This window comes from Colletes latitarsis, unplaced genomic scaffold (assembly GCF_051014445.1).
Source record: "Colletes latitarsis isolate SP2378_abdomen unplaced genomic scaffold, iyColLati1 scaffold0007, whole genome shotgun sequence".
In the NCBI taxonomy this organism is placed as follows: Eukaryota; Metazoa; Arthropoda; class Insecta; order Hymenoptera; family Colletidae; genus Colletes; species Colletes latitarsis.
Window position 1 is genome coordinate 3,711,166 of NW_027488367.1, and position 21,406 is coordinate 3,732,571.

The following is a 21,406-nucleotide window of genomic DNA, read 5'->3' on the forward strand; positions in this document are numbered from 1 at the left end:
CTAACTTGCGTTATCCACTAAAATATTGATCGAAACCAGGTTTAACCGACTGTTTCAGTGTGGAACCACATTACTACGTGATCCAAACCAGAAAAAACCCAGGATCCGTTCAACAAGTATGTGAAGAATGCGAATGTATGAGTCTGATCAGTGAAAATCTCAGGCCTTACCTAGACCTAACTTGCGTTGTCCTCTAAAATATTGATGGAAACCAGGTTTCATTGACTGTTTCAGTGTGGTACTACATTACTACGTGATGCAATCCAGAAAAAGCTCAGGATCTAGCCATCAAGTATGAGAAATATGCGAAAGAATGAGCCTGATGAGAGCAAATCCCAGACCTATCCCAGACCTAACTTGCGTTATCCTCCAAAATATTTATCAAGGCCAGGTTTAATTGAATGTTTCAGTGTGGTACCACATTACTACGTGATCCAAACAAGAAAAAACCAAGGATCCGTTCAACAAGTATGTGAAGAATGCGAAAGTATGAGTCTGATGAGTGAAAATCCCAGGCCTGACCTAGACCTAACATGAATTATTCTCTAAAATATTCATCGAAACCAGGTTTAATCGACTGTTTCAGTGTGGTACCACATTACTATGTGATCCAAACCAGAAAATAACCCAGGATCTGTTCAACAAGTATGTGAATTGTGCGAAAGTATGAGTCTGATGAGAGCAAATCCCAGACCAAACCTAGACCTAACATGAATTATTCTCTAAAATATTCATCGAAACCAGGTTTAATCGACTGTTTCAGTGTGGTACCACATTACTATGCGATCCAAACCAGAAAAACCCCAGGATCCGTTCAACAAGTATGTGAAGAATGCGAAAGTATGAGTCTGATGAGTGAAAATCCCAGGCCTGACCTAGACCTAACATGCGTTATCCTCTAAAATATTGATCCAAACCAGGTTTAATGGACTGTTTCAGTGTGGTACCACACTACTACGTGATCCAAACCAGAAAAACCCCAGGATCCGTTCAACAAGTATGTGAAGAATGCGAAAGTATGAGTCTGATGAGTGAAAATCCCAGGCCTGACCTAGACCTAACATGCGTTATCCTCTAAAATATTGATCCAAACCAGGTTTAATGGACTGTTTCAGTGTGGTACCACACTACTACGTGATCCAAACCAGAGAAAACCCAGGATCTGTTCAACAAGTATGTGAAAAACGCGAAAGTATGAGCCTGATGAGGGCAAATCCCAGACCTATCCCAGACCTAACTTGCGTTGTCCTCTAAGATATTGATGGAAACCAGGTTTAATTGACTGTTTCAGTGTTGTACTTCATTACTACGTGATGCAATCCAGAAAAAGCCCAGGATCTAGCCATCAAGTATGAGAAATATGCGAAAGAACGAGCCTGATGAGAGCAAATCCCAGACCTAACCTAGACCTAACATGAATTATTCTCTAAAATATTGATCGAAACCAGGTTTAATCGACTGTTTCAGTGTGGTACCACATTACTATGTGATCCAAACCAGAAAATAACCCAGGATCTGTTCAACGAGTATGTGAAGTGTGCGAAAGTATGAGTCTGATGAGGTCGAATCCCAGACCTATCCCAAACCTAACTATGCGTTATCCTCTAAAATATTGATCATAACCAGGTTTGATCGACTGTTTCAGTGTGGTACCACATTACTACGTGATCCAAACCAGAGAAAACCCAGGATCAGTTCAACAAGTATGAGAAGAATGCGAAAGTATGAGTCTGATGAGTGAAAATCCCAGGGCTAACCTAGACCTAACATGCGTTATCCTCTAAACAATTGATCCAAACCAGGTTTAATGGACTGTTTCAGTGTGGTACCACACTACTACGTGTTACAAACCAGAAAAAAACCCAGGATCTGTTCAACAAGTATGAGAAGAATGCGAAAGTATGAGTCTGATGGGTGAAAATCCCAGGGCTAACCTAGACCTAACATGCGTTATCCTCTAAACAATTGATCCAAACCAGGTTTAATGGACTGTTTCAGTGTGGTACCACTTTACTACGTGATCCAAAGCAGAAAAAACCCTCGATCAGGTCAACATGTATGTTAAAACTGCGAAAGAATGACCCTGATCAGGGCAAATCCCAGGCCTAACCTAGACCTAACATGCGCTGACCTCTAAAATATTGATGGAAACCAGGTTTAATTGACTGTTTCAGTGTTGTACTTCATTACTACGTGATCCACTCCAGAAAAAACCCAGGATCTGTTCAACGAGTATGTGAAGTGTGCGTAGGTATGAGTCTGATGAGGGCAAATCCCAGACCTATCCCAGACCTAACTTGCGTTATCCACTAAAATATTGATCGAAACCAGGTTTAGCCGACTGTTTCAGTGTGGAACCACATTACTACGTGATCCAAACCAGAAAAAACCCAGTTTCAGTTCAACAAGTATGTGAAGAATGCGAAAGTATGAGTCTGATGAGTGAAAATCCCAGACCTAACCTAGACCTAACATGCGTTGTCCTCAAAAATAGTGATCGAAACCTGGTTTAATCGACTGTTTCAGTGTGGTACCACATTACTATGTGATCCAAACCAGAAAATAACCCAGGATCTGTTCAACGAGTATGTGAAGTGTGCGAAAGTATGAGTCTGATCAGGGCAAATCCCAGACCTATCCCAGACCTAACATGCGTTATCCTCTAAAATATTTATCAAGACCAGGTTTAATTGATTGTTTCAGTGTGGACCCACATAACTACGTGATCCAAACCAGAAAAAACCCAGGATCCGTTCAACAAGTATGTGAAGAATGCGAATGTATGAGTCTGATCAGTGAAAATCTCAGGCCTTACCTAGACCTAACTTGCGTTGTCCTCTAAAATATTGATGGAAACCAGGTTTCATTGACTGTTTCAGTGTGGTACTACATTACTACGTGATGCAATCCAGAAAAAGCTCAGGATCTAGCCATCAAGTACGAGAGATATGCGAAAGATTGAGCCTGATGAGAGCAAATCCCAGACCTATCCCAGACCTAACTTGCGTTATCCTCCAAAATATTTATCAAGGCCAGGTTTAATTGAATGTTTCAGTGTGGTACCACATTACTATGTGATCCAAACCAGAAAATAATGCAGGATCTGTTCAACGAGTACGTGAAGTGTGCGAAAGTATGAGTCTGATGAGGGCAAATCCCAGACCTATCCCGGACCTAACATGCGTTATCCTCTAAAATATTTATCAAGACCAGGTTTAATTGATTGTTTCAGTGTGGACCCACATTACTACGTGAACCAAACCAGAAAAAAACCCAGGATCTTGTCAACGAGTATGTAAAGTGTGCGAAAGTATGTGTCTGATGAGGGCTAATCCCAGATCTAACCTAGACCTAACATGAATTATTCTCTAAAATATTGATCGAAACCAGGTTTAATTGACTGTTTTAGTTGTGGTACCACTTTACTACGTGATCCAAACCAGAAAAAACCCAGGATCCGTTCAACAAGTATGTGAAGAATGCGAATGTATGAGTCTGATCAGTGAAAATCTCAGGCCTTACCTAGACCTAACTTGCGTTGTCCTCTAAAATATTGATGGAAACCAGGTTTCATTGACTGTTTCAGTGTGGTACTACATTACTACGTGATGCAATCCAGAAAAAGCTCAGGATCTAGCCATCAAGTACGAGAGATATGCGAAAGAATGAGCCTGATGAGAGCAAATCCCAGACCTATCCCAGACCTAACTTGCGTTATCCTCCAAAATATTTATCAAGGCCAGGTTTAATTGAATGTTTCAGTGTGGTACCACATTACTATGTGATCCAAACCAGAAAATAATGCAGGATCCGTTCAACAAGTATGTGAAAAACGCGAAAGTATGAGCCTGATGAGGGCAAATCCCAGACCTGTCCCAGACCTAACTTGCGTTATCCTCTAAAATATTGATCGAAACCAAGTTTAATCGACTGTATCAGTGTGGAACCACATTACTACGTCATCCAAGCCAGAAAAAAACCCAGGATCATGTCAACGAGTATGTGAAGTGTGCGAAAGTATGAGTCTGATGAGGGCTAATCCCAGACCTATCCCAGACCTAGCTTGCGTGATCCTGTAAAATATTGATCGAAAACAGGTTTAATTGACTGTTTTAGTGTGGTACCACATTACTACGAGATACAATGCAGAAACAGCCCAGGATCTAGCCATGAAGTATGAGAAATATGCGAAAGTATGAGCCTGATGAGGGAAAATCCTAGACGTAACCCAGACCTAACATGCGTTATCCTCTAAAATATTTATCAAGACCAGGTTTAATTGAATGTTTCAGTGTGGTACCACATTACTACGTGATCCAAACCAGAAAAAACCCAGGATCCGTTCAACAAGTATGTGAAGAATGCGAATGTATGAGTCTGATCAGTGAAAATCTCAGGCTTTACCTAGACCTAACTTGCGTTGTCCTCTAAAATATTGATGGAAACCAGGTTTCATTGACTGTTTCAGTATGGTACTACATTACTACGTGATGCAATCCAGAAAAAGCCCAGGATCCGTTCAACAAGTATGAAGAAAGCGAAAGTATGAGTCTGATGAGGGCTAATCCCAGACCTATCCCAGACCTAACATGCGTTATCCTCAAAAATATTGATCGAAACCAGGTTTAATCGACTGTTTCAGTGTGGTACCACATTACTGCGTGAGCCAAACTAGAAAAAAACCCAGGACCTCGTCAACGAGTATGTGAAGTGTGCGAAAGTATGAGTCTGATGAGGGCTAATCCCAGACCTATCCCAGACCTAACATGCGTTATCCTCTAAAATATTTATCAAGACCAGGTTTAATTGAATGTTTCAGTGTGGTACCACAATACTACGTGATCCAAACCACAAAAAACCCAGGATCTGTTCGACAAGTATGTGAAAAACGCGAAACTGTGAGCCTGATGAGGGCAAATCTTAGACCTAACCTTGACCTAACATGCGTTATCCTTTAAAATTTTTATCCAGACCAGGTTTCATTGAATGTTTCAGTGTGGTACCACTTTACTACGTGATCCAATCCAGAAATAGCCCAGGCTCTAGCCATGAAGTATGAGAAATATGCGAAAGTATGAGTCTGATGAGGGCTAATCCCAGACCTATCCCAGACCTAACTTGCGTTATCCTCTAAAATATTTATCCAGACCAGGTTTCATTGGATGTTTCAGTGTGGTACCACATTACTACGTGATCCAATCCAGAAAAAACAAAGGATCCGTTCAACAAGTATGTGAAGAATGCGAAAGTATGAGCCTGATGAGGGCAAATCCCAGACCTATCCCAGACCTAACATGCGTTATCCTCTAAAATATTGATCGAAACCTGGTTTAACCGACTGTTTCAGAGTGGTACCACATTGCTATGTGATCCAAACCAGAAAATAACCCAGGATCTGTTCAACGAGTATGTGAAGTGTGCGAAAGTATGAGTCTGATGAGGTCAAATCCCGGACCAATCCCAGACTTAACTTGCGTTATCCTCTAAAATATTGATCGAAACCAGGTTTAATCGACTGTTTCAGTGTGGTACCACATTACTATGTGATCCAAACCAGAAAATAACCCAGGATCTGTTCAACGAGTATGTGAAGTGTGCGAAAGTATGAGTCTGATGAGGGCAAATCCCAGACCTATCCCGGACCTAACATGCGTTATCCTCTAAAATATTTATCAAGACCAGGTTTAATTGATTGTTTCAGTGTGGACCCACATTACTACGTGAACCAAACCAGAAAAAAACCCAGGATCTTGTCAACGAGTATGTGAAGTGTGCGAAAGTATGGGTCTGATGAGGGCTAATCCCAGACCTATCCCAGACCTAGCTTGCGTGATCCTGTAAGATATTGATCGAAACCAGGTTTAATTGACTGTTTTAGTGTGGACCCACATAACTACGTGATCCAAACCAGAAAAAACCCAGGGTCCGTTCAACAAGTATGTGAAGAATGCGAATGTATGAGTCTGATCAGTGAAAATCTCAGGCCTTACCTAGACCTAACTTGCGTTGTCCTCTAAAATATTGATGGAAACCAGGTTTCATTGACTGTTTCACTGTGGTACTACATTACTACGTGATGCAATCCAGAAAAAGCTCAGGATCTAGCCATCAAGTACGAGAGATATGCGAAAGAATGAGCCTGATGAGAGCAAATCCCAGACCTATCCCAGACCTAACTTGCGTTATCCTCCAAAATATTTATCAAGGCCAGGTTTAATTGAATGTTTCAGTGTGGTACCACATTACTATGTGATCCAAACCAGAAAATAATGCAGGATCCGTTCAACAAGTATGTGAAAAACGCGAAAGTATGAGCCTGATGAGGGCAAATCCCAGACCTGTCCCAGACCTAACTTGCGTTATCCTCTAAAATATTGATCGAAACCAAGTTTAATCGACTGTATCAGTGTGGAACCACATTACTACGTCATCCAAGCCAGAAAAAAACCCAGGATCATGTCAACGAGTATGTGAAGTGTGCGAAAGTATGAGTCTGATGAGGGCTAATCCCAGACCTATCCCAGACCTAGCTTGCGTGATCCTGTAAAATATTGATCGAAACCAGGTTTAATTGACTGTTTTAGTGTGGTACCACATTACTACGAGATACAATGCAGAAACAGCCCAGGATCTAGCCATGAAGTATGAGAAATATGCGAAAGTATGAGCCTGATGAGGGAAAATCCTAGACGTAACCCAGACCTAACATGCGTTATCCTCTAAAATATTTATCAAGACCAGGTTTAATTGAATGTTTCAGTGTGGTACCACATTACTACGTGATCCAAACCAGAAAAAACCCAGGATCCGTTCAACAAGTATGTGAAGAATGCGAATGTATGAGTCTGATCAGTGAAAATCTCAGGCTTTACCTAGACCTAACTTGCGTTGTCCTCTAAAATATTGATGGAAACCAGGTTTCATTGACTGTTTCAGTATGGTACTACATTACTACGTGATGCAATCCAGAAAAAGCCCAGGATCCGTTCAACAAGTATGAAGAAAGCGAAAGTATGAGTCTGATGAGGGCTAATCCCAGACCTATCCCAGACCTAACATGCGTTATCCTCAGAAATATTGATCGAAACCAGGTTTAATCGACTGTTTCAGTGTGGTACCACATTACTGCGTGAGCCAAACTAGAAAAAAACCCAGGACCTCGTCAACGAGTATGTGAAGTGTGCGAAAGTATGAGTCTGATGAGGGCTAATCCCAGACCTATCCCAGACCTAACATGCGTTATCCTCTAAAATATTTATCAAGACCAGGTTTAATTGAATGTTTCAGTGTGGTACCACAATACTACGTGATCCAAACCACAAAAAACCCAGGATCTGTTCGACAAGTATGTGAAAAACGCGAAACTGTGAGCCTGATGAGGGCAAATCTTAGACCTAACCTTGACCTAACATGCGTTATCCTTTAAAATTTTTATCCAGACCAGGTTTCATTGAATGTTTCAGTGTGGTACCACTTTACTACGTGATCCAATCCAGAAATAGCCCAGGCTCTAGCCATGAAGTATGAGAAATATGCGAAAGTATGAGTCTGATGAGGGCTAATCCCAGACCTATCCCAGACCTAACTTGCGTTATCCTCTAAAATATTTATCCAGACCAGGTTTCATTGGATGTTTCAGTGTGGTACCACATTACTACGTGATCCAATCCAGAAAAAACAAAGGATCCGTTCAACAAGTATGTGAAGAATGCGAAAGTATGAGCCTGATGAGGGCAAATCCCAGACCTATCCCAGACCTAACATGCGTTATCCTCTAAAATATTGATCGAAACCTGGTTTAACCGACTGTTTCAGAGTGGTACCACATTGCTATGTGATCCAAACCAGAAAATAACCCAGGATCTGTTCAACGAGTATGTGAAGTGTGCGAAAGTATGAGTCTGATGAGGTCAAATCCCGGACCAATCCCAGACTTAACTTGCGTTATCCTCTAAAATATTGATCGAAACCAGGTTTAATCGACTGTTTCAGTGTGGTACCACATTACTATGTGATCCAAACCAGAAAATAACCCAGGATCTGTTCAACGAGTATGTGAAGTGTGCGTAGGTATGAGTCTGATGAGGGCAAATCCCAGACCTATCCCAGACCTAACTTGCGTTATCCACTAAAATATTGATCGAAACCAGGTTTAACCGACTGTTTCAGTGTGGAACCACATTGCTACGTGATCCAAACCAGAAAAAAACCCAGTTTCAGTTCAACGAGTATGTGAAGTGTGCGAAAGTATGAGTCTGATGAGGGCAAATCCCAGACCTATCCCAGACCTAACATGCGTTATCCTCGAAAATATTTATCAAGACCAGGTTTAATTGATTGTTTCAGTGTGGACCCACATTACTACGTGGTCCAAACCAGAAAAAACCCAGGATCCGTTCAACAAGTATGTGAAGAATGCGAAAGTATGAGTCTGATGAGTGAAAATCCCAGGCCTAACCTAGACCTAATATGCGTTATCCTCAAAAATATTGATCGAAACCTGGTTTAATCGACTGTTTCAGTGTGGTACCACATTACTATGTGATCCAAACCAGAAAATAACCCAGGATCTGTTCAACGAGTATGTGAAGTGTGTGAAAGTATGAGTCTGATGAGGGCAAATCCCAGACCTATCCCAGACCTAACTTGCGTTATCCACTAAAATATTGATCGAAACCAGGTTTAACCGACTGTTTCAGTGTGGAACCACATTGCTACGTGATCCAAACCAGAAAAAAACCCAGTTTCAGTTCAACAAGTATGTGAAGAATGCGAAAGTATGAGTCTGATGAGTGAAAATCCCAGGCCTAACCTAGACCTAACATGCGTTGTCCTCAAAAATATTGATCGAAACCTGGTTTAATCGACAGTTTCAGTGTGGTACCACATTACTATGTGATCCAAACCAGAAAATAACCCAGGATCTGTTCAACGAGTATGTGAAGTGTGCGAAAGTATGAGTCTGATGAGGGCAAATCCCAGACCTATCCCAGACCTAACATGCGTTATCCTCTAAAATATTTATCAAGACCAGGTTTAATTGATTGTTTCAGTGTGGACCCACATTACTACGTGATCCAAACCAGAAAAAACCCAGGATCCGTTCAACAAGTATGTGAAGAATGCGAAAGTATGAGTCTGATGAGTAAAAATCCCAGGCCTAACCTAGACCTAATATGCGTTATCCTCAAAAATATTGATCGAAACCTGGTTTAATCGACTGTTTCAGTGTGGTACCACATTACTATGTGATCCAAACCAGAAAATAACCCAGGATCTGTTCAACGAGTATGTGAAGTGTGCGAAAGTATGAGTCTGATGAGGGCAAATCCCAGACCTATCCCAGACCTAACACGCGTTATCCTCTAAAATATTTATCAAGACCAGGTTTAATTGATTGTTTCAGTGTGGACCCACATAACTACGTGATCCAAACCAGAAAAAACCCAGGATCCGTTCAACAAGTATGTGAAGAATGCGAATGTATGAGTCTGATCAGTGAAAATCTCAGGCCTTACCTAGACCTAACTTGCGTTGTCCTCTAAAATATTGATGGAAACCAGGTTTCATTGACTGTTTCAGTGTGGTACTACATTACTACGTGATGCAATCCAGAAAAAGCTCAGGATCTAGCCATCAAGTATGAGAAATATGCGAAAGAATGAGCCTGATGAGAGCAAATCCCAGACCTATCCCAGACCTAACTTGCGTTAACCTCCAAAATTGTTATCAAGGCCAGGTTTAATTGAATGTTTCAGTGTGGTACCACATTACTATGTGATCCAAACCAGAAAATAATGCAGGATCTGTTCAACGAGTACGTGAAGTGTGCGAAAGTATGAGTCTGATGAGGGCAAATCCCAGACCTATCCCGGACCTAACATGCGTTATCCTCTAAAATATTTATCAAGACCAGGTTTAATTGATTGTTTCATTGTGGACCCACATTACTACGTGATCCAAACCCGAAAATACCCAGGATCCGTTCAACAAGTATGTGAAGAATGCGAAAGTATGAGTCTGATGAGTGAAAATCCCAGGCCTGACCTAGACCTAACATGCGTTATTCTCTAAAATATTGAGCGAAACCAGGTTTAATGGACTGTTTCAGTGTGGTACCACACTACTACGGGATCCAAACCAGAAAAAACCCAGGATCTGTTCAACAAGTATGTGAATTGTGCGAAAGTATGAGTCTGATGAGGTCAAATCCCAGACCAATCCCAGACTTAACTTGCGTTATCCTCTAAAATATTGATCGGAACCAGGTTTAATCGACTGTTTCAGCGTGGTACCACATTACTACGTGATACAATCCAGGAACAGCCCAGGATCTAGCCATCAAGTATGAGAAATATGCGAAAGAATGAGCCTGATGAGAGCAAATCTCAGACCTAACCTAGACCTAACATGAATTATTCTCTAAAATATTCATCGAAACCAGGTTTAATCGACTGTTTCAGTGTGGTACCACATTACTATGTGATCCAAACCAGAAAATAACCCAGGATCTGTTCAACGAGTATGTGAAGTGTGCGAAAGTATGAGTCTGATGAGGTCAAATCCCAGACCTATCCCAAACCTAACTATGCGTTATCCTCTAAAATATTGATCAAAACCACGTTTAATGGACTGTTTCAGTGTGGTACCACATTAGTACGTGATCCATACCAGAAAAAACCCAGCATCCGTTCAACAAGTATGTGAAGAATGCGAAAGTATGAGTCTGAAGGGTGAAAATCCCAGACCTAACCTAGACCTAACATGCGTTATCCTCTAAAATATTGATCCAAACCAGGTTTAATGGACTGTTTCAGTGTGGTACCACACTACTACGTGATCCAAACCAGAGAAAACCCAGGATCTGTTCAACAAGTATGTGAAAAACGCGAAAGTATGAGCCTGATGAGGGCAAATCCCAGACCTATCCCAGACCTAACTTGCGTTGTCCTCTAAGATATTGATGGAAACCAGGTTTAATTGACTGTTTCAGTGTTGTACTTCATTACTACGTGATGCAATTCAGAAAAAGCCCAGGATCTAGCCATCAAGTATGAGAAATATGCGAAAGAACGAGCCTGATGAGAGCAAATCCCAGACCTGACCTAGACCTAACATGAATTATTCTCTAAAATATTGATCGAAACCAGGTTTAATCGACTGTTTCAGTGTGGTACCACATTACTATGTGATCCAAACCAGAAAATAACCCAGGATCTGTTCAACGAGTATGTGAAGTGTGCGAAAGTATGAGTCTGATGAGGTCAAATCCCAGACCTATCCCAAACCTAACACGCGTAATCCTCTAAAATATTTATCAAGACCAGGTTTAATTGATTGTTTCATTGTGGACCCACATTACTACGTGATCCAAACCCGAAAATACCCAGGATCCGTTCAACAAGTATGTGAAGAATGCGAAAGTATGAGTCTGATGAGTGAAAATCCCAGGCCTGACCTAGACCTAACATGCGTTATTCTCTAAAATATTGAGCGAAACCAGGTTTAATGGACTGTTTCAGTGTGGTACCACACTACTACGGGATCCAAACCAGAAAAAACCCAGGATCTGTTCAACAAGTATGTGAATTGTGCGAAAGTATGAGTCTGATGAGGTCAAATCCCAGACCAATCCCAGACTTAACTTGCGTTATCCTCTAAAATATTGATCGGAACCAGGTTTAATCGACTGTTTCAGCGTGGTACCACATTACTACGTGATACAATCCAGGAACAGCCCAGGATCTAGCCATCAAGTATGAGAAATATGCGAAAGAATGAGCCTGATGAGAGCAAATCTCAGACCTAACCTAGACCTAACATGAATTATTCTCTAAAATATTCATCGAAACCAGGTTTAATCGACTGTTTCAGTGTGGTACCACATTACTATGTGATCCAAACCAGAAAATAACCCAGGATCTGTTCAACGAGTATGTGAAGTGTGCGAAAGTATGAGTCTGATGAGGTCAAATCCCAGACCTATCCCAAACCTAACTATGCGTTATCCTCTAAAATATTGATCAAAACCACGTTTAATGGACTGTTTCAGTGTGGTACCACATTAGTACGTGATCCATACCAGAAAAAACCCAGCATCCGTTCAACAAGTATGTGAAGAATGCGAAAGTATGAGTCTGAAGGGTGAAAATCCCAGACCTAACCTAGACCTAACATGCGTTATCCTCTAAAATATTGATCCAAACCAGGTTTAATGGACTGTTTCAGTGTGGTACCACACTACTACGTGATCCAAACCAGAGAAAACCCAGGATCTGTTCAACAAGTATGTGAAAAACGCGAAAGTATGAGCCTGATGAGGGCAAATCCCAGACCTATCCCAGACCTAACTTGCGTTGTCCTCTAAGATATTGATGGAAACCAGGTTTAATTGACTGTTTCAGTGTTGTACTTCATTACTACGTGATGCAATTCAGAAAAAGCCCAGGATCTAGCCATCAAGTATGAGAAATATGCGAAAGAACGAGCCTGATGAGAGCAAATCCCAGACCTGACCTAGACCTAACATGAATTATTCTCTAAAATATTGATCGAAACCAGGTTTAATCGACTGTTTCAGTGTGGTACCACATTACTATGTGATCCAAACCAGAAAATAACCCAGGATCTGTTCAACGAGTATGTGAAGTGTGCGAAAGTATGAGTCTGATGAGGTCAAATCCCAGACCTATCCCAAACCTAACTATGCGTTATCCTCTAAAATATTGATCAAAACCAGGTTGAATCGACTGTTTCAGTGTGGCACCACACTACTACGTGATCCAAACCAGAAAAAACCCAGGATCCGTTCAACAAGTATGTGAAGAATGCGAAAGTATGAGTCTGATGAGTGAAAATCCCAGGGCTAACCTAGACCTAACATGCGTTATCCTCTAAACAATTCATCCAAACCAGGTTTAATGGACTGTTTCAGTGTGGTACCACACTACTACGTGATACAGACCAGAAAAAACCCAGGATCTGTTCAACAAGTATGTGAAAAACGCGAAAGTATGAGCCTGATGAGGGCGAATCCCAGACCTATGCCAGACCTAACTTGCGTTATCCTCTAAAATATTTATCAAGACCAGGTTTAATTGAATGTTTCAGTGTGGTACCACATTACTACCTGAACCAAACCAGAAAAAACCCAGGATCCGTTCAACAAGTATGTGAAGAATGCGAAAGTATGAGTCTCATGAGCGAAAATCCCAGACCTAACCTAGACCTAACATGCGTTATCCTCTAAAATATTGATCCAAACCAGGTTTAATGGACTGTTTCAGTGTGGTACCACACTACTACGTGATCCAAACCAGAAAAAACCCAGGATCTGTTCAACAAGTATGTGAAAAACGCGAAAGTATGAGCCTGATGAGGGCAAAACCAAGACCAATCCCAGACCTAACTTGCGTTGTCCTCTAAGATATTGATGGAAACCAGGTTTAGTTGACTGTTTCAGTGTTGTACTTCATTACTACGTGATGCAATCCAGAAAAAGCCCAGGATCTAGCCATCAAGTATGAGAAATATGCGAAAGAACGAGCCTGATGAGAGCAAATCCCAGACCTAACCTAGACCTAACATGAATTATTCTCTAAAATATTGATCGAAACCAGGTTTAATCGACTGTTTCAGTGTGGTACCACATTACTATGTGATCCAAACCAGAAAATAACCCAGGATCTGTTCAACGAGTATGTGAAGTGTGCGAAAGTATGAGTCTGATGAGGTCAAATCCCAGACCTATCCCAAACCTAACTATGCGTCATCCTCTAAAATATTGATCAAAACCAGGTTGAATCGACTGTTTCAGTGTGGCACCACATTACTACGTGATCCAAACCAGAAAAAACCCAGGATCCGTTCAACAAGTTTGTGAAGAATGCGAAAGTATGAGTCTGATGAGTGAAAATCCCAGGGCTAACCTAGACCTAACATGCGTTATCCTCTAAACAATTGATCCAAACCAGGTTTAATGGACTGTTTCAGTGTGGTACCACACTACAACGTGATACAGACCAGAAAAAACCCAGGATCTGTTCAACAAGTATGTGAAAGACGCGAAAGTATGAGCCTGATGAGGGCGAGTCCCAGACCTATGCCAGACCTAACTTGCGTTATCCTCTAAAATATTTATCAAGACCAGGTTTAATTGAATGTTTCAGTGTGGTACCACATTACTACCTGAACCAAACCAGAAAAAACCCAGGATCCGTTCAACAAGTATGTGAAGAATTCGAAAGTATGAGTCTCATGAGCGAAAATCTCAGACCTAACCTAGACCTAACATGAATTATTCTCTAAAATATTCATCGAAACCAGGTTTAATCGACTGTTTCAGTGTGGTACCACACTACTGCGTGATACGAACCAGAAAAACCCCAGGATCTGTTCAAGAAGTATGTGAAAAACGCGAAACTGTGAGCCTGATGAGGGCAAATCTTAGACCTAACCTTGACCTAACATGCGTAATTCTCTAAAATTTTTATCCAGACCAGGATTCATAGAATGTTTCAGTGTGGTACCACTTTACTACGTGATCCAATCCAGAAATAGCCCAGGATCTAGCCATGAAGTATGAGAAATATGCGAAAGTATGAGCCTGATGAGGGCAAATCCTAGACCTAACCCTGACCTAACATGCGTTATTCTCTAAAATATTTATCAAGACCAGGTTTAATTGAATGTTTCAGTGTGGTACCACATTACTACGTGTTCCAAACCAGAAAAACCCAGGATCCGTCCAACAAGTATGTGAAGAAGGCGAAATTATGAGTCTGATCAGTGAAAATCTCAGGCCTTACCTAGTCCTAACTTACGTTGTCCTCTAAAATATTGATGGAAACCAGGTTTCATTGACTGTTTCAGTGTGGTACTACATAACTACGTGATGCAATGCAGAAAAAGCCCATGATATAGCCATCAAGTATGAGAAATATGCAAAAGAATAAGCCTAATGAGAGCAAATCCCAGACCCAACCTAGACCTAACATGCGTTATCCTCTAAAATATTGAGCGAAACCAGGTTTAATGGACTGTTTCAGTGTGGTACCACACTACTTCGTGATCCAAACCAGAAAAAACACAGGATCTGTTTAACAGGTATGTGAAAAACTCGAAACTGTGAGCCTGATGAGGGCAAATCTTAGACCTAACCTTGACCTAGCATGCGTTATCCTCTAAAATATTGAGCGAAACCAGGTTTGATGGACTGTTTCAGTGTGGTACCACACTACTACGGGATCCAAACCAGAAAAAACCCAGGATCTGTTCAACAAGTATGTGAAAAACGCGAAAGTATGAGCCTGATGAGGTCAAATCCCAGACCAATCCCAGACTTAACTTTCGTTATCCTCTAAGATATTGATCGAAACCAGGTTTAATCGTCTGTTTCAGTCTGGTACCACATTACTACGTGATCCAAACCAGAAAAAACCCAGGATCAGTTCAACAAGTATGAGAGGAATGCGAAAGTATGAGTCTGATGAGTGAAAATCCCAGGGCTAACCTAGACCTTACATGCGTTATCCTCTAAAATATTCATCCAAACCAGGTTTAATGGACTGTTTCAGTGTGGTACCGCACTACTGCGTGATACAAACCAGAAAAAACCCAGCATCTGTTCAACAAGTATGTGAAAAACGCGAAAGTATGAGCCTGATGAGGGCGAATCCCAGACCTATGCCAGACCTAACTTGCGTTATCCTCTAAAATATTGATCGAAACCAGGTTTAATTGACTGTGTCAGCGTGGTACCACATTACTACGTGATACAATCCAGAAACAGCCCAGGATCTAGCCATGAAGAATGAGAGATATGCGAAAGTATGAGCCTGCTGAGGGCAAATCCTAGACCTAACCCAAACCTAACAGGCGTTATCCTCTAAAATATTTATCAAGACCAGGTTTAATTGATTGTTTCAGTGTGGTCCCACACTACAACGTGATCCAAACCAGAAAAAACCCAGGATCAGTTCAACAAGTATGTGAAGAATGCGAAAGTATGAGTCTGATGAGTGAAAATCCCAGGCCTAACCTAGCCCTAACATGCGTTATCCTCAAAAATATTGATCGAAACCTGGTTTAATCGACTGTTTCAGTGTGGTACCACATTACTATGCGATCCAAACCAGAAAATAACCCAGGATCTGTTCAACGAGTATGTGAAGTGTGCGAAAGTATGAGTCCGATGAGGGCAAATCCCATACCTATCCCAGACTTAACATGCGTTATCCTCTAAAATAATTATCAAGACCAGGTTTAATTGATTGTTTCAGTGTGGACCCACATTACTACGTGATCCAAACCTGAAAAATCCCAGGATCCGTTCAACAAGTATGTGAAGAATGCGAAAGTATGAGTCTGATGAGTGAAAATCCCAGGCCTGACCTAGACCTAACATGCGTTATTCTCTAAAATATTGAGCGAAACCAGGTTTAATGGACTGTTTCAGTGTGGTACCACACTACTACGGGATCCAAACCAGAAAAAACCCAGGATCTGTTCAACAAGTATGTGAAAAACGCGAAAGTATGAGCCTGATGAGGTTAAATCCCAGACCTATCCCAGACCTAACTTGCGTTGTCCTCTAAGATATTGATGGAAACCAGGTTTAATTGACTGTTTCAGTGTTGTACTTCATTACTACGTGATGCAATCCAGAAAAAGCCCAGGATCTAGCCATCAAGTATGAGAAATATGCGAAAGAACGAGCCTGATGAGAGCAAATCCCAGACCTAACCTAGACCTAACATGAATTATTCTCTAAAATATTGATCGAAACCAGGTTTAATCGACTCTTTCAGTGTGGTACCACATTACTATGTGATCCAAACCAGAAAAAACCCAGGATCCGTTCAACAAGTATGTGAAGAATGCGAAAGTATGAGTCTGATGAGTGAAAATCCCAGGGCTAACCTAGACCTAACTTGCGTTGTCCTCTAAGATATTGATGGAAACCAGGTTTAATTGACTGTTTCAGTGTTGTACTTCATTACTACGTGATACAGACCAGAAAAAACACAGGATCTGTTCAACAAGTATGTGAAAAACGCGAAAGAACGAGCCTGATGAGAGCAAATCCCAGACCTAACCTAGACCTAACATGAATTATTCTCTAAAATATTGATCGAAACCAGGTTTAATCGACTGTTTCAGTGTGGTACCACATTACTATGTGATCCAAACCAGAAAATAACCCAGGATCTGTTCAACGAGTATGTGAAGTGTGCGAAAGTATGAGTCTGATGAGGTCAAATCCCAGGCCTATCCCAAACCTAACATGCGTTATCCTCTAAAATATTGATCCAAACCAGGTTTAATGGACTGTTTCAGTGTGGTACCACACTACTACGTGATCCAAACCAGAAAAAACCCAGGATCTGTTCAACAAGTATGTGAAAAACGCGAAAGTATGAGCCTGATGAGGGCAAATCCCAGACCAATCCCAGACCTAACTTGCGTTGTCCTCTAAGATATTGATGGAAACCAGGTTTAATTGACTGTTTCAGTGTTGTACTTCATTACTACCTGATGCAATCCAGAAAAAGCCCAGGATCTAGCCATCAAGTATGAGAAATATGCGAAAGAATGAGCCTGATGAGAGCAAATCTCAGACCTAACCTAGACCTAACATGAATTATTCTCTAAAATATTTATCAAGACCAGGTTTAATTGATTGTTTCAGTGTGGACCCACATTACTACGTGATCCAAACCAGAAAAAACCCAGGATCCGTTCAACAAGAATGTGAAGAATGCGAAAGTATGAGTCTGATGAGTGAAAATCCCAGGCCTAACCTAGACCTAATATGCGTTATCCTCAAAAATATTGATCGAAACCTGGTTTAATCGACTGTTTCAGTGTGGTACCACATTACTATGTGATCCAAACCAGAAAATAACCCAGGATCTGTTCAACGAGTATGTGAAGTGTGCGAAAGTATGAGTCTGATGAGGGCAAATCCCAGACCTATCCCAGACCTAACTTGCGTTATCCACTAAAATATTGATCGAAACCAGGTTTAACCGACTGTTTCAGTGTGGAACCACATTGCTACGTGATCCAAACCAGAAAAAAACCCAGTTTCAGTTCAACAAGTATGTGAAGAATGCGAAAGTATGAGTCTGATGAGTGAAAATCCCAGGCCTAACCTAGACCTAACATGCGTTGTCCTCAAAAATATTGATCGAAACCTGGTTTAATCGACAGTTTCAGTGTGGTACCACATTACTATGTGATCCAAACCAGAAAATAACCCAGGATCTGTTCAACGAGTATGTGAAGTGTGCGAAAGTATGAGTCTGATGAGGGCAAATCCCAGACCTATCCCAGACCTAACATGCGTTATCCTCTAAAATATTTATCAAGACCAGGTTTAATTGATTGTTTCAGTGTGGACCCACATTACTACGTGATCCAAACCAGGAAAAACCCAGGATCCGTTCAACAAGTATGTGAAGAATGCGAAAGTATGAGTCTGATGAGTAAAAATCCCAGGCCTAACCTAGACCTAATATGCGTTATCCTCAAAAATATTGATCGAAACCTGGTTTAATCGACTGTTTCAGTGTGGTACCACATTACTATGTGATCCAAACCAGAAAATAACCCAGGATCTGTTCAACGAGTATGTGAAGTGTGCGAAAGTATGAGTCTGATGAGGGCAAATCCCAGACCTATCCCAGACCTAACACGCGTTATCCTCTAAAATATTTATCAAGACCAGGTTTAATTGATTGTTTCAGTGTGGGCCCACATAACTACGTGATCCAAACCAGAAAAAACCCAGGATCCGTTCAACAAGTATGTGAAGAATGCGAATGTATGAGTCTGATCAGTGAAAATCTCAGGCCTTACCTAGACCTAACTTGCGTTGTCCTCTAAAATATTGATGGAAACCAGGTTTCATTGACTGTTTCAGTGTGGTACTACATTACTACGTGATGCAATCCAGAAAAAGCTCAGGATCTAGCCATCAAGTATGAGAAATATGCGAAAGAATGAGCCTGATGAGAGCAAATCCCAGACCTATCCCAGACCTAACTTGCGTTAACCTCCAAAATTGTTATCAAGGCCAGGTTTAATTGAATGTTTCAGTGTGGTACCACATTACTATGTGATCCAAACCAGAAAATAATGCAGGATCTGTTCAACGAGTACGTGAAGTGTGCGAAAGTATGAGTCTGATGAGGGCAAATCCCAGACCTATCCCGGACCTAACATGCGTTATCCTCTAAAATATTTATCAAGACCAGGTTTAATTGATTGTTTCAGTGTGGACCCACATTACTACGTGAACCAAACCAGAAAAAAACCCAGGATCTTGTCAACGAGTATGTGAAGTGTGCGAAAGTATGGGTCTGATGAGGGCTAATCCCAGACCTATCCCAGACCTAGCTTGCGTGATCCTGTAAGATATTGATCGAAACCAGGTTTAATTGACTGTTTTAGTGTGGTACCACATTACTACGTGATCCAAACCAGAAAATAATGCAGGATCTGTTCAACGAGTATGTGAAGTGTGCGAAAGTATGAGCCTGCTGAGGGCAAATCCTAGACCTAACCCAAACCTAACACGCGTAATCCTCTAAAATATTTATCAAGACCAGGTTTAATTGATTGTTTCATTGTGGACCCACATTACTACGTGATCCAAACCCGAAAAAACCCAGGATCCGTTCAACAAGTATGTGAAGAATGCGAAAGTATGAGTCTGATGAGTGAAAATCCCAGGCCTGACCTAGACCTAACATGCGTTATTCTCTAAAATATTGAGCGAAACCAGGTTTAATGGACTGTTTCAGTGTGGTACCACACTACTACGGGATCCAAACCAGAAAAGACCCAGGATCTGTTCAACAAGTATGTGAATTGTGCGAAAGTATGAGTCTGATGAGGTCAAATCCCAGACCAATCCCAGACTTAACTTGCGTTATCCTCTAAAATATTGATCGGAACCAGGTTTAATCGACTGTTTCAGCGTGGTACCACATTACTACGTGATACAATCCAGGAACAGCCCAGGATCTAGCCATCAAGTATGAGAAATATGCGAAAGAATGAGCCTGATGAGAGCAAATCTCAGACCTAACCTAGACCTAACATGAATTATTCTCTAAAATATTCATCGAAACCAGGTTTAATCGACTGTTTCAGTGTGGTACCACATTACTATGTGATCCAAACCAGAAAATAACCCAGGATCTGTTCAACGAGTATGTGAAGTGTGCGAAAGTATGAGTCTGATGAGGTCAAATCCCAGACCTATCCCAAACCTAACTATGCGTTATCCTCTAAAATATTGATCAAAACCACGTTTAATGGACTGTTTCAGTGTGGTACCACATTAGTACGTGATCCATACCAGAAAAAACCCAGCATCCGTTCAACAAGTATGTGAAGAATGCGAAAGTATGAGTCTGAAGGGTGAAAATCCCAGACCTAACCTAGACCTAACATGCGTTATCCTCTAAAATATTGATCCAAACCAGGTTTAATGGACTGTTTCAGTGTGGTACCACACTACTACGTGATCCAAACCAGAGAAAACCCAGGATCTGTTCAACAAGTATGTGAAAAACGCGAAAGTATGAGCCTGATGAGGGCAAATCCCAGACCTATCCCAGACCTAACTTGCGTTGTCCTCTAAGATATTGATGGAAACCAGGTTTAATTGACTGTTTCAGTGTTGTACTTCATTACTACGTGATGCAATTCAGAAAAAGCCCAGGATCTAGCCATCAAGTATGAGAAATATGCGAAAGAACGAGCCTGATGAGAGCAAATCCCAGACCTGACCTAGACCTAACATGAATTATTCTCTAAAATATTGATCGAAACCAGGTTTAATCGACTGTTTCAGTGTGGTACCACATTACTATGTGATCCAAACCAGAAAATAACCCAGGATCTGTTCAACGAGTATGTGAAGTGTGCGAAAGTATGAGTCTGATGAGGTCAAATCCCAGACCTATCCCAAACCTAACTATGCGTTATCCTCTAAAATATTGATCAAAACCAGGTTGAATCGACTGTTTCAGTGTGGCACCACACTACTACGTGATCCAAACCAGAAAAAACCCAGGATCCGTTCAACAAGTATGTGAAGAATGCGAAAGTATGAGTCTGATGAGTGAAAATCCCAGGGCTAACCTAGACCTAACATGCGTTATCCTCTAAACAATTCATCCAAACCAGGTTTAATGGACTGTTTCAGTGTGGTACCACACTACTACGTGATACAGACCAGAAAAAACCCAGGATCTGTTCAACAAGTATGTGAAAAACGCGAAAGTATGAGCCTGATGAGGGCGAATCCCAGACCTATGCCAGACCTAACTTGCGTTATCCTCTAAAATATTTATCAAGACCAGGTTTAATTGAATGTTTCAGTGTGGTACCA